The following is a 14740-nucleotide window of genomic DNA, read 5'->3' as shown; positions in this document are numbered from 1 at the left end:
TTCTTTCCTCTCAGATTCAGTTTCCCCAGAGCTGGACCACTCGCTCCCGCACTCCCCTCCCCCACTCCTAATCTGTACCCAGTACCAGGGGACGGGCCCTTAAAACCCCCTTGAGGGATCACTGGGTGCCCATCCTTCAAGGCCTTGGGGGATCATGTCTCTCCCCCAAAAAACCATCAAAGAGCAAACGAAAATTCTCCTCTCACTAAGCACAAACTGGCTGGCTCCCTTAAAATCGATTTCTGATATCAGCCTTTGGGATGACCAAGGATTCCCCCCTCCCCCAAGCCCCCAGCTCAGCAAGCCCCAAATTCGCCTGGCCCGCTGGGCTCCCTGAGAAGCCGGGACCTGGGAGTCGGGGAGGGGGTGGCGGCAAGGCTTTTAGCGATCTCTTTCTTTCTGGTCCTGTCTGGGTTCCCGGTCCCACACTCTTCAGCTTCACTGCCCAACTTTGTGGCCGCGGCAGAGTCGTGAAAAGTTCACACACACACACCCGAATCTCCACCGCTTTTAAATATTAATAAAGATTTCCAAGCTGGGTGTTGTAAAATGGGAATTGCTACTGCAAATCGCTCTTGGTATTTGGATCCCCAACTCCCACCTCTCTAAGATGCCCGAGCGGGAGGGAACAAAGGGGCTGAGGAAACGAGAAGATTCCGCGCCTGGGCGGAGGCCCGTGTAGACCCGGCTCAGTAGAAGCTGAGATTGAAAGAAGAAAACGGCCGCTAAGATTGGAGAAGAAAAATCCGAGCTGCACTCTCCCCTCACACCAGGCGTGGGAGCGCGAAAAGGAGGCAGGACAAAACAGGGCAGCCACGAGGGTTTGCAAAGTCTGCTCGGTGACCAAGGAGGCCGTGCCAGGGGCTGATGGTGCTTAAGGCCAAGTCGGGAGTTGGGAGCTGGCGGCGCCTGGATGGGAATGAGCCCGACTGAATTGGGGGTCCCGCCGCATCTAGAAGCTCTGTCCTGCCCTGGCAAACCCCACCCCGGGCGGATGTCGAGACAAAGGTGGGCAGAGTGGAGAAGGCAAGAAGGAGAGGGGAGAATCTTGGACAGCTTGGGGAGGGGTAGGAGTGGGGGTGGGGGTGGGGTTTGCTAGGGAAGGAACAGAGAAGCAGACAAGAGAGGAACAGGACGCAGCCCGCTGCGAGGGACTGCGCAGGTCTCTCCTGACAGATTGGATGTCTCTCCCAGTGACCTCTGTTTAGCAGACAATAACTCACCGGATTAATGACCAATCAGCAGAAGGCCTTCCAAATTGCCTCCGAATATAAAAAGTCAGAATGGGATAGGGCCAGAATCTGGGCCTGCCGGCCCTTTTGGTTTTTTCTTTCTCTCTCTCTCAAGTAGGGTTTGGGGTGAGGCTCTAAGAAATGGATTATCTGGCCAGAGACTCTGATTTCCAGAACCCCGAAGATGAATTTGTTTCTTATCTCTTCCAACTTCCTCCACCAGAATTCATATCCTTGACCACACTTCCCAAGGCAACCTGGAAGCCTCTCCTCCTCTGCTGGCCTCCTCATATCCCTGATCCTACAAGAAATCTCCCTTCTCACAACCATGCAACTTCTGAGAAGCCCCCATCTCTTTTGAATCTTATTTTATTTTTTCCCAGTTAGGAGAAGAGATGGAAAATAAGAGCAAGAATAGGACAGGGGTCATCCACCTTGCAGGCTTTCTGTCCTGGCTGCCCTGGGAGGAGACCTGGTATAGTGCTGTGGTAGCCTGCGTGTGTCCTCTCCCAAGAAGAGGGGACCCAAAGGCCCAGGGATCAGGATCAGGCTGGAAGTAGTGGTGGTGCTGGCCTGCTGTCATAGAATCTAAATTCTGAAACCACAAATCAGTCCCTGGGCTATACTGCCAACAACTCCAGCCTCAGCTCCCATGCCTGGCGGGGAAAGTGCCTTGCTCTGAGAGGCTGAGCCCCTCCTTCCTTAGCACCCCCTCCAAATGCCAATCCCGGCCCAACCCACCCAGCCAGCCCCTCCCACTGCCTTCCATCTCCACTGCTCTAGGCCTGGGCTTCTCCTCTGCTGAGAATAAGGACACCTTCAGGAGGAGGAATGGTCCAGATTGCAGTGGATTTCTTAGAGCCAGTCTGAGTAACCATGCACTGCTCTGGGCATATGCAAACTCCCTGTATATTGCAAATATGCATGCAGTGACCTATACTCAGATGCCCACAGAACTCCAGGACACAAAAGGGAGCTGCTCCCAAGCACTAGAGAGTTACTCAAGGTCAGAACTGGAAAGAACTCAGGGAGTGTCCTGTCCAACCCTGCCATTGTCAACGATAGAGAAACTGAGGTCCAGAGCCAGGAAGTGGTTTGTCTAAAGTCATACTTGGGATAGGCTTGGAAGTCAGGAGGCTTGGATTCTAGGTGGTCCAGATTGGCTGTGTGCTCTGAAGCAGAGAATTCATTGGGCCTCACTTGTCCCCTTCTGTAAAGCCAGATCCTGTGTGGAGGGGAGGGCTTGGGCTAAATGATCTTCCAAGGTCCATTTTTTGGGCTGACAGTTTGTGGTTCTCTGTGTACTGATGTAAAAGTGTGACAATAAGCAGTAATAAACTGAGTTCAGACAATAATGGGCACCATCTTGGCCAAAGGCAGACTATTTCCTCTCGGGAGTTCAATGCTTACACCCTCACAACTGAGTACCAGCCACACTCCTGGTCCTCCTTGTCCCCTCAGAGGCTGGTGCACTGGTTTTTACTGCTCTTCTGTGTCAGGGGTGGGTTATTCTTCAAATCAAAAGTGCTATTTTTGGACACAGCAACCTGAGCAGTAAATAATTAATTTGTGTAATTAGAAGAGGAAGGCTTAAAGCTGACAATTTTTAACCAGGAATCAATGCACCCATTGTACCAGCCTGGCCTTCTCACCCGACCAACCCCCAACACTGCCCACACACCTACCAGCTTCCCCAACTGCCTCCCTCAACTGGGAGACCAGCATTCCCAAGACTGCCAGCAGGGTTCATGGAATCAGACTCTGCTCCTTCCCCAACAAAGTTCCATTCTCTGCCTTCTCCCCTACAGAAATTGGTCTGCCTGCAGCTGCCCCTCACAGCTTGCTTTCCCGACCCCCTAAAGCTGTGCTGGGCTCCAGGTCCAGGCTCTCTGCTCTTGGGACACATGTAATCTACCTCCCCTGCTCAAGATGCCCCAACAATTCAGGGAGTTTGCATTTCAAGAAACTCCCATTAATATCAATTTACTTCACTGAAACCTCGGGTTCTTCATCAAGTTGATGATTTATGATAAAATCAATTAAATTACAGCCACTTAGGGCCCAGCCGCTTCCTCTCAGATTTCATTGGTGCGGGGCCCAAGTGTCTGGTGGAAAAATGCAAGTTTAGCTGGAGGCGAGGAAAGATAATTCTGCCGCTGAGAAAATTTAATGCAAAACAATTTCCAGGCAAAGCCGGGCGTCTGGACAGAAATGCAAGAGCCACCAGTTGGCCTGCGGAAATAACTATCTGGGGGTCAAAATATTTTTCTCCCCACCTCCATCATCGTGCATGGCTCCTTTGCTCTGTTCCCCTTTGTGCTCACCCATCCCCTCCCAAACAGAGACTTTGGGGGAGTTTGAGCAGTACTGGTGGAACCCAAGCCAGCCTCAAACCAACATCCCCTACCACTGCAGGCCTTTTTCTCCCCTCCCCCTCCCCTCCCCCCTCCCCCCTCCCCCCTCCCCTCCCCCCTCCCCCCTCCCCCTCCCCTCCCCTCCTCCCCTCCCCCTCCCCTTCCTCCCCCTCCCCTCCCTCCCCTCCCTCCCCTCCCCTCCCCTCCCTCCCCTCCCTCCCCTCCCCTCCCCTCTCCTCCCTCCCCTCCCCTCCTCCCTCCCCTCCCCTCCTCCCTCCCCTCCCCTCCTCCCTCCCCTCCCCCCTCCCCTCCCCTCCTCCCTCCCCTCCCCTCCCCTCCTCCCTCCCCTCCCTTCCCCTCCTCCCTCCCCTCCTCCCCTTCTTCTCCTCCTCCTCCTCCTCCTCCTCCCCACCCAGCTGTGCTCACTAATTCCTCAGTCTCCCATGGCAAAGTTAAACGTTCAAAGTGAGTATCGGGCAGCATGGGCAGATGGCACGCAGGGGCCAGGGACCAGGCCGGGTGGGCGCTGTTGCGCGTGGCTGTGGGAGGAAAGAAAGCACAGGCTGAAGGAGCACTACTCCATGGCGAGGGCACAAGGCGGCAAAGCGTGTCCAGAGCTACCCCTTGCCAGGGTACCAAGACCTGAGAACACCGAGTCCCCCCTCGGGCTCCCTGTGTGCTCACTTGTAAAGCGATGCTGTACCCAACAAACCCCAACCCGAACACAATGTGCACTCACACAATACACAAAACACATCTACGTGTGTGTGCTTTCACACTCTCCTTATACCTCACATTCTGTCCCGGCAAAGGGACAGTTCCCACCATCTCCCCACATCTGGGAAAATAAATCCCAGCGAATCAACCTGGCATTGCCTTCCACTCCAAGGAGAGAGGCTTCTCCCGCCTCTGCTCTCTTTGGTTTTTGGTTTCCAGAGCAGGCAGGGAGTAAACACATCTTCTCTGAAGCCATAAATCACCCCCTCTCCTACCTTCTCAGTTTAACACCCGGCCTCAGCGCAACCCCTTGTAGTTTCAGCTTCAAATAACCCGCGAGGTGCTATTAGGTTCTGGCCATAGGTGGCGACTGGACTGCGGGAGCAGGGCCCAGCCAGCCCCCACCCCAGCAGATACCCCTCACATTTGCTGCACAACCCCAAGCTCCCAACTCCAGCGGAAAACCGTCTGCAGCCTCCAACCGTCTGCAGCCCTTCCTTAGCGAGAGCGCTCCCCAGGCCCTAACCGGGTCCTGTCCACACCCCACATTCCTCCACACCTCCCCGCACCCTCCGCCCGCACCGCCTCTTTAACTCGCCCCCATCTCTGTCTTCCAGTGTTGCGATCCTCCTCCTTCCCGACCCGGGGGCGGGGGTTTCAGGCACCCCCCGCTCTCCACCCGGAGCCCGGCCCGGCGCCCGCTCGGCACCGACACCTACCTGTGCGGCTCCGCTAGGGCGCGGGCAGCGGCGGGGGGCCGGCCGGGCCCGGATCCCGGGGCGCCAGCGGGGGCTGGGCGGCCGGCCGCATCTCAGTCCCACTGGCCGGCGCGGGGAGAGGCCCGGAAGCGCGCCCCCAGTCCTCCTCCTCCGCCGCCGCCGCCGCCGCCGCTTTGTTCGGCCCTCGAAGCGGCGCGCGGCCGGCCCGCGTGGGGCTGCGGGAGGCGGACGGGCCCGGCTTGGAGCTGGGTCGCGGTTTCGCTGCGCGAGCGGGCCGAGCGGCCGGGCGGGAGGAGCCGCGTCTGCCGGGGGCACCGCGAGGCGAGGCGCGGGGAGCCGGGGGCGCCATGGCGGAAGGCGGGCGCGCAGCGGCTTTTCAATGTCACCGGCGAAATGGGTTCCATATGTCCGGCTCGGCGGAGGAGGGAGGGGAAGGGAGAGCGTTGTGGGCAGGACGGGACAGGAGGATGGGGGGCGCGATGGAGGGAGCCCAGCGGCGGCCAGGGGGTGATGGGAGAATTGGAGAGGCGAGAAAGGTTTGCGTTTTCCATTTTCCCTGGAGTTGTCTAAAGCTGCTTAGGCTGGTGGGAACTTTCTCTTTTCTTTCCAGAAAGATCGGGGAGGGAGGAGATAAGCGAGGGTAGCATCCGTTTGTTCAGACGGGGGTGGGGGTGGGGTTCAAGAGAGGAGATGCGGATTGGAGGTGAAAGGGAAAGTTCTCAGGCTGCTGGAAGATCAACTTCTTCTCCCTGTCCCCGAAGAGGGAAAGAAGAGACCAAACCCAGGAGCAGCAGAGAGGCCAAGGAAGGATTCCCTGGGTCTGGGTGTGAGAGACCGACACCAACCACCAGCCCACCCACCCAACCCCACCCCACCCCAGGGATTCAGTTTTGGGAGATTCCAACCTTTAAGTTACTGAAGATGGTGGTGGAAGAGGAGTTTGAAGTGCCCAAGACATCTTGGCCATTCCAGACACTTCAGTTCCTGCCCCAGCTGCCTCACACCTGATTTAGCACCCCCAGGGCCTACTCTAGTCCCCTTGTTTCTGGGATGGCCTCGGCTTTGGGCAGCTGCTGGTAAGAAAGCACAGAGTCTGGAGGAACTTCCAGACCCTAGAGCCCTCTCCTCAGTCTGTGCCCGCCCGCCCCCCCCTCCAAGGGGATGGGTCTTTCTCTGCATTTCTGTCTCTATTTGTTTTTCTCTCTTCTCTTTTCCCTTCCCTTCCTTTCCTTTCCCTTTCTCTCTCTCTCTCTGCCTTTTCTAACCTTCTCTGTGGTCTCTGTCCCTTTCTCACAGTCCCTTTGTCTTCTCACACTCTGCTTCTTTGTCTTAAGTGAATTTGAATTGTGCCTTGCTAAGGACTTAGGATTGTCTCCGGAAGTCACTTCTGGCCTCACTTATTAGGCTGCCCCTCTGAGCAGTGTGGAGCCCTTGGCCTCAGAACCCTGTCCTTTTGGCGAGGGTGGGGAACCCGTCCTCTGCCGTGGAGACATCTTCTTCTACAAAGAAGGGGGCAAAGTGAGTGGTTTCCTTTCCACCTCCCTTCTCACTTAACTCTGGTTTTGTGAGTGTGTTTGCGTACCCATCCAAGTTGTGGGATGTCTTCTGCCAGGACAGCCTCCCTGCCTCTCTGAGTGGCCTTTGTCTCCATTCTCTCTGTCATCCTTTCCTTGGCCTCTGCCTTGACTTCCCACCTCAGAAAAGGATCCTGCTGCTTGCTCTCTCTCTGGGCCCTCTCTTTTTACTTCAACCTCTCTCTCCTCATCTTTCTATCTAACTCCTGTGCTCATTAAAGCATTAACAGCCCAGTTTCTTAAAGGCATGGGGATAAACACTATAATTATATACAGAAAGTGGACACCAGCAGTGTCTGGGGAGAAGACAGAGTCAGCGGCTTTCCTAAAGCCCCTTTCATCAAATACATTCTATCCCATCTCCTGCACAGCAGAAAAGCAAATGGGGTGCGTGTGTGTGCAGAACTGGTAAGAAGCAGGGTGATTCGTAGCTAAATGAACCAAATGCATATATTTTTTAAAAAAACAACAAACTTGCTGATTTGAAGGGTAGGCCTATATGCCTGGATGGAGGGCATCAGGCCTCACACAGGGAAGTTTAGCAAGGGGCCAGCGATTGACTAAAAGATAATGGTGGAGAGGGATGGTTTCTCTGCTTTTGTCTCCTGGGCAGAGTCTGAGTGTGAGTTGGGGAAAGGGAAGAGGAGGGGGTATCCGGAGGGCCAGAAGAGACAAAGACCTGACCGGGCTGAGAGAACGGAGAGGAAAAGCGGGGAGACCAGGCCTCCACGTCACAGGCAGAGGCAGCAGAAGGAGGGGAGACGGAGAAGGGGGAAGGAGTTGGAATCACAGGGGCCGGGGCCTGTGAGATTGGCTCCCAGCTCTCCCCACTGGCTCCGGCCTGTCCCAAGGAGCACATCCTTCAGCCTTCTCCTGCTATTCCCCATCCTCCAAAACAGGTTGAATTCAGAAGCTACTAACACCCACCATTCCACCCTTCATGTCCCTTTTCCTCTCCGAGGAAGAGTTAATCCTTCCCCCTCTCTCCGGCATTCTAAGACTTTGGCCTACATTCTGGAGCACTGGATTGGGGGTGAACTCACCCTCTCCACATTTACCCCCCTTCACTTTCCAGGTGAGGGAGAAGGAAATCCTTGCTTCCCACTCTGAGTGTGTATGGTATTCTTCACCACCCAAGGATGGGGGGCCTGAAGGGTATGGAGCCCACTATCCCTCAGGTCTCTCTGCTGCCTCCTCTGACCCTGCCCACCTGCCCCGTGAGCTCCAGCCCTGTCAAAGCTGCCCCTGAATCCAGACTCTCCCCAGGCCCTTTTAGCGAGGCCACGTAATGTCCCCACCCATCCCAGCCTAGGGTCTTGGACTTTTCCTTCTCTTTCTCCCTAAACCCTTTTCAACCCAGACTCCCAAATTAGGAGGCCTCACCTACCACCCACCCTAAAAGCTGCCTGTTAACAAGAAGAGGGCTCAGCGCCCACTTGGAGCAGAGCGTGGGAGTGAGCTCCTGGACGCCAGCACTGGGGCCTAAGCCACCACTCCAGGACGCAGCTGATGCCATGAATAATTAACACCTGGGCGCGGCATCACTAATTTTCCTGCTCAAAGGTTTACACTAGCAGGCAGAGTTAAGTATCACAGATAATAGTGGCTATAAAGTCAGTTGGCCAGGCTCCAACCAGGGACGGAGAAGCTAGCAGCCCCGACTGAACTTGGCAAAGGCTCTGTCCCTCATCCATAACAACTTCGGGGCGCAGCGCATAATATCCCCAAAAGCCGCCTCTGGCTTTGCTCTCTACCAGCAGACCCTTCCCTACTGGGGAGGTACTGAGACCTCCATATGAAATCAGAGGGGAAAGTTACCAGCTCTCCCCCTCCCAATCTGTACCCCATTTGCTCCCTTTTTGGATGGAGGTTTAGTGAGAGGAACACACCCCATGTCCTGAAACACTCTCCAACTTTCTGAGACCACCTGATTCCTGGAACATTTCTTTTCTAGAACAACTTAGAGGAGAACTCCCTCCTTTAGCCCCAGACACATATAGTCCCTCACTGCTGAGGAAACTTTCTTTGTTTCAGGAGGTCGAAGGAAGGCTACCGGGGTGTGAATTCACTTCCTTGTTTTGTTAGACAGGAGGGTGGGAAGCCAGAGCTTTCAGCTTCCCTCCCTGCCCTTCAGCCTCTGCCTCCATTGTCTCCCCCAGTTTGGGTAGCTCCTTCCCCACCCTCAGCTCCCTGTCATATATTCAATACATCAGTCCTACAGGTTAAGCTTTAATACTATAACTGAGTCCCTCCAGCCCCCTCCAGTTGCAAAGGATCCACTTGGTCCCCCTCGACTACAAAAATCTTTGCCTTCAACTTCAGTAATTTTTTCCCCTGCCTCCACCTCTCTTGCCCCCAGGTTCCTTCTGCCTTCAGAGTTGGGTTCTTTACCCCCAGCCGGCGTCAGAGCAACCAGACTCCTGGAGGGGAACCGCTGAAAAATGAAGCTCTGTCTGCTGCTGCAGGAATGTTGGCTCTATCAGGCTCACAAACATAATTTTTATATTAGATCGTGGTCTTTGACTGGGTTTATATGCCAATGAGGCATTTCTGGTTTACCAAATTTATACAGATCTCACCTTAACTGATAATCACAGATACTGCAATTTAAGACCTCCAGCTATAGAGCTTTCATATTAACTGCTGATATATTACTGAAAATCGTCTGAAATAACCAACTTCTGGGAACAGAGCAGAGAGAGAGGAAGTGCCTCCGAGAGTGACTCTTTCCCGGCCACAGAAATAGCCCAGCTTCCATATCATTTTCTGTGAGAAATGATTTATCGAAGACATGGCCATAAACAACACAACTCACTCACAAACACACGCAGATGCGCGCGCGCATAGGCGCGCGCACGCACACACACACACACACACACAATGGCTGGCATGCCGGCCGAGAAGCTGACACCCATATTGCTATAAATCAAGAAAAAGGTTGGAGGAGAGGGAGAGGGAGAGAGATAGAGAAGAGGAATATTCCTAAAATCTCTATGCAATGCCTCAATGGGTATAAACACACAGAGGACCATGTGAAGAGAAATGGCAGGAAATGAAGATGGCTATTTGTCATATTCTACGACAATAACATTAATAACAAACAATAAATTTACATGGACATATAAGACGCGGTAGGTAGTGAGAAATCCCTTCTACTTACAATACCCCAGCCCGCGGTGTGGCTCCGGCTGCGGGGCTGTTTTATTGCTGCCTCCCTCTCTTTTTCTCTCTCTCCCTCTCTCTCCCCCTCTCTCTTTTTTTTCTCGGGGTACAGGCTTGTTTTTCAAAGGACAGTTGAATTGCACGTCAGAAACAGGGAGACCGAGCCTGCGATTTTCCTGACGAATACATATCTATTCTGCAACCTCGGCATTAATTATTTAATGAATCACGTGACCAGGAGGGGGAAGGGGGTCTTTCGATTTCAGGCTCAAAGGACCACTATGACCTTCCCCTTCAGGAGGAGAAATTTTCCTGCAAAATAGGTTCCCCCCAACCCACAAATGGAATAGTAGCTAGTTCTCTCTCCCACATTCACATCTGTATCTGCTGTATCTGCATTCCCTAACCAGCCCCCCCAGAACACACACTTACCCACAGCCCACCTCTCCTCTCTCCCTTCTCCTCCTGCTCTGCTTAGTTCGTGGAGGTGCAGAAATAGTCTGCAGGGGCTTCTGGGGGGTGGGGTGGGATGGGCGCAGAGTCCTTCTCCAAGCCCCTGCATTTCTCAGCAACCAGTTCCTCTCTCTGCATCCCCCAACTCTATTCTCTCCCTCACTCCTAGGGTATTTTAGTGGGACCCACTCCCCCTCTTCCTTAAATAACCAACAAAATTTCTAAAGAGACCAGCTTCAAAAGAAGCATTTCATAAGTCCAGATTGTATATGTGTAAAGAATGGGGCTTCTGGCTTTAATTCTCTTTTTAAAAAGATCTTTTGTGGTACCTTTTGAAAGGGCAGAAAAGGGACAGGGTGAAGAGATGACTCGGGAGCTTCCAGAGTTGAGAGTAACCACAAGGGGGACTTGTTTTCGTTGTGTTGTTACTATTATAGGGAACCGAAGTCTACTGACTGACTGAGAATATGCTCTAGAGACAAAAGACCTGGACTAAGTTTCCTACACAAAAGAAGTGGACACTCAGTCTCTCTGTACCTATGTACACTCAGTCTCTCTGTACCCATCCTGTCTCACCCCTCCCCACCCCCCAACACACCAGTGAAGACAGCTGGAGATTTGAACTGGAGGGGAGGAGAGGGAAAGGGAAGAAAGAGGCTTTGAAGTTGGCCTGACAGCCCTGTCCCCATTTCCCAGGTGTTAGTACCCCTTGCTTCCAAGCAGCAGACAATGGAGACAGATCAATAGGAAAAAGATGGGGGGATTGCATATTAAAGTGTTAAAACACTGGTGATGATAGGAGAAATCCAGTCCCTTGGCCTAGAGAGAGAAATGTACGCAGAATTCTTCATCTCAGATATGAACAAAACAAAACAAAACAAAATAAAACATGCCCCCAAACCTTCACATACAGCTTGGCGCCAGAAGAAGCAGACCAGTTACGACCAGAATCCCAGAACCGGAGTATTTGGCCACGGTGCGGGATGGGGTTGCAAAGGGAAGCAGGGAAGACATTCCTGAAGGAGCCCCTCGCTCACACTCCCAGCCTTATCTTCAGCAGCTCTGGGGCAGCGGCAGCGGCTGGTGGACTGGGAAGAACAGACGTGTTTTGGGGAGGGGGGCATGGGGCCCAGGGGCCGTCAGCGGTTTGTTTGGAGGGGTCTGAACCAAAAGCAACTGGATGGGGAGAAGGTTGAGGACCCAGGTGCCCTGACCACCCCCAAAGAAACCGCCACCCCCGGGTGGTGTCCGGTCCAGCGGGTAGTGGCAGCGCAGCCCCTGCCTCGGGCACTGGGCCGGCCTGGTCCCTTCGGAATCCCTCTCCCAGCCCTCGGGTGGGGGCGCCGGCGGGCCTGGGCTCTGTAGGGGGGTGGTCGGCTTTGATTGTGCAGATACAAAACCCAGGCTGGTATTGAATTCAGCCCCGCGCCTGGCTCCCATGAGGGCAACTCCCCGCATGGTCCTGGCCAGAAATCCATTAAAACTGGTCCCCCAAAGAAAAGCAGTCCACTAAAGTCTAAAAGAAAAATACTAGGGCGTGGGGAGTGAGGGGGTGGGGGAGAGAAAAGAGGAGAGAGAATATGCTGGAGCATGGGAAGACAGCAATCTCTGAAACGGAGAAATTATTTTTAAGGATGAGCAAAAGAAAAGCCAGTGACACGAAGGCACGCCGGGCAGGTTCTATTAAAATGCCCACACTCTTCGGATCCTGGGAATGTCCATGTTCAAATAAACAAGCGCCCGGGCGTGAGCAGAGTGCTTTCTTGCTGCCGATAAAGCGAACGTTTACACTGTGAGAAAGGCGAGATTGATTTACGAATCTGAACGTGCCTGTTTTATGGCCGATCACAAATCCGTCAGCGCTCAACTCACGCTGGGAAACTTCCCAACTCCGCTTTCCAACCAGACCCCCCCGCTCCCGGACCGCCGCTTCCCAGGGAGACCCACCACGGGCGCTGGGGCTGCCCCGGCGGCGACAGGCTCTGGCAGGACCCGGCAGCCCTACTCCGCCCAGACCGGTGCAAGTAGGAGCGAGGGTGGTGAGGGCCCAGGAACTGGAGGAAGAGAGGTCCAAAGATTCGGAGGATAGAGGTGGCCGCTAGAATCGTAGAAGGTGAGCCCAAGGGGCTGGGGAGCGTGCCCGTAGCACTCAGCTCTGCAGAGGTTGGGGTCTGGGAGTGAGGGAGGGGGAAGGTCCCTCAGTTCCCACCTGTGGGGCTGAAACCCTCAAAGGAACCCCAACCTTCTCTTTCCATTGTTTTCCTCCTCTTTCCCTTTGGTGGACCTCTAATCCTCACATTGCAGAAAGCAGGTTGTAAAGACTCAGGTGACCAGATCTTTATCACCTGAGCCTATAGAGGGCTCACAACTGGTTATCTGCCCTTATGTGTTATGGGTGTACATCGCCCCAAATATTTTCATCCCAGGAGCAGTCCAGCTTGCCTTTCTGCTCGCTCTCTTTTCTTACCAAGGCCTCCAGCTCTTGCATTTATTAAACCTCCCAGGGACAAAGGAGAGGATACCAACCAACACCAGTTATTTCTTGCCTGAGACAGTCCCCAAGACATAGGAGACAATTTACAAAACGCAAACCAACACCCCACATACATCCCAGCAAGTTTCTTTCTCTCCTAGTCTTAACTCAAGGGAACACTTCCTTCTTCCCAGCTGGAGTCTGTCTGTCTGTGTGTCTATCTGTCTCTCTCTTTGTCTCTCTCCCCTCCTAAGAGGATGGCTGCTGGTGTAGATTTTTAAGATACAGCAAGTAGAATATAGATTTGAAAAGGCTCTGTGTTCAGAGTTCACTTCTTAGCAAATCCTCCGCACATCTCTCGAAAGTTGCTGGAAACTTTGGTTAACATGGCACAGCTGTCCCTGGCGATGGTCAGAACAGCCTGCACTGACCCTTGTCCCATCTCTCTTGCTCCTCTGGTGGGGAGGTACTCCTTGGGCTCTGTGAGTAGCTGGGGTGGGATTGGGGAGTGGGGAAGGGGTGAGAGTGATTATAGAAATAGCTTCCTAAACAACGGGACTTCAGAAAATGGGTTAAGATTTTGTGGATTTGGATAACAGACCTCGAGAGACAGTAACCACAATGGGGGCCCTGTGTCTCCTTAGGACCCAGGGGTTTGTCTCCCTAGCCCTCTGAAGCCCCTGGATCTCTCATATCTGCCTCCCTTTGTCTTTCTTCCCTCAGCTCCCTCCAACAAAACAGGAAAGAGGGAGGGATGAACTGGACATGGATGGCAGGGTGAGTCTGCCTGAGGGAAGGAGCTCTGCACAGAGAGAGACCAGCACCCTACTTCCCTCCCCGACACGAGCTAAAAAATTTTTTTGTTCCTTTTCTCCCCAATGGACAGTAACAGAAAAACAATCCAGCAATTTCAAGATAGCAAAGAAGGGGTTGTGGGGGCTGGTGGGGGGTGGAGAAGATGGGACATACAACAGCCCAAGGACCCCTCCCTGTGGAGGTGTGACTTTCCCTTCTGGGCAGGAGGCAAGAGCCAACACAATGTCCAGTCTCAGAGAGGTCAAGGGGCTTCCGAGGTCATTTTGTGGTTCTAATACTGAGCTAATCGCCTAGAAAACGTGGCCTCTCCATGAACTCTCTCTCCTGCCAGCCTCCTACTTCCAAAGCCTCAGTGAGCCCCAGGGAAAAAAGGCCAGCACATTCTGGTCTGAGGCAGAGCTCACCGGCTCCCTCACCTTCAGAAGCGGGGCCCCAGAGGGGAGAACAGAGCCCCCAGACCAAGAGAGCAAAAGGAAACCAAACTAAACTCTGAGCCTCCAGGAAGAAGGAAGGGAGCCGAGTGGAAGAAGAGGAAGATTCCGGCATCAACGAACCTTGCCTGTGAACAGAACAGTTTCCTGCTCCAGAGAGTTGCAAATATTTGTCTAGAATCCCAACCTAGACACAAAAAGAAAAACTGAAGACATCCACCTATACCCCGCTCTGAGGTTGGGGCATTCCATTTTTCCAGGAGGTGGCAGTGACAACTGCTCACTGGTAAACAGACCTGTAGGACACCAGCCCCCAGTGTAGACAAGCAGAGTCACGGAACCCATGGGCCACATGTGCACCTCACCTCGCTACACACACACACACACACACACACACACACACACACACACACACACACACACACACACACACGCTGGGGCTCCCAAGGCCCTCCTGCATTTTCTAAAACCAGAAAGCGCTTCTGAGCTGCCTCATAAACAACCTTTTCTGGGGTTTTTCTGGTGCCTAACACCTCAGTCCCAATCAATTCAAACACTCTCCAGGTGTCAGTCCCTGACCCAAGCATCTGTCATCATAAAAGGCATCAAACCTGACCAACCGTCCACCATAAAAACCCCGCAAAGATAGTTGAAAAAGAAAAAGAAGGAGGCGAGAGAGTGTTTCTTCTTTCCCTAGTAAAAAGAGCTCATAAAACGATTAAAAAAAAAAAAAAAAGCCAGCCCAGGCGGGGGCTTTGTTACCTTTGAGCCTCTCGCCTCCTCTCGCCTGAACTCCGCGGATCCCATTC

General features: G+C 53.6%; 1 protein-coding gene across 1 annotated transcript in view; it reads right to left on the bottom strand.

Annotated features, from left to right (window-relative positions):
* The window catches only part of HOXB3 (homeobox B3), a 25028-nt gene extending 10288 nt beyond the window's left edge, over positions 1 to 14740 (bottom strand). Inside the window, exon 1 of the mRNA XM_067717601.1 lies at positions 14694 to 14740. The gene's annotated coding sequence lies outside the window, so the exon portion shown is untranslated. The remainder of the gene's footprint in view (positions 1 to 14693) is intronic.

The sequence above is a fragment of the Pseudorca crassidens genome, chromosome 19, assembly GCF_039906515.1.
Source record: "Pseudorca crassidens isolate mPseCra1 chromosome 19, mPseCra1.hap1, whole genome shotgun sequence".
In the NCBI taxonomy this organism is placed as follows: Eukaryota; Metazoa; Chordata; class Mammalia; order Artiodactyla; family Delphinidae; genus Pseudorca; species Pseudorca crassidens.
The sequence above is the reverse complement of the archived record's forward strand: the minus strand, read 5'-3'. Positions and strand labels throughout refer to the sequence as shown.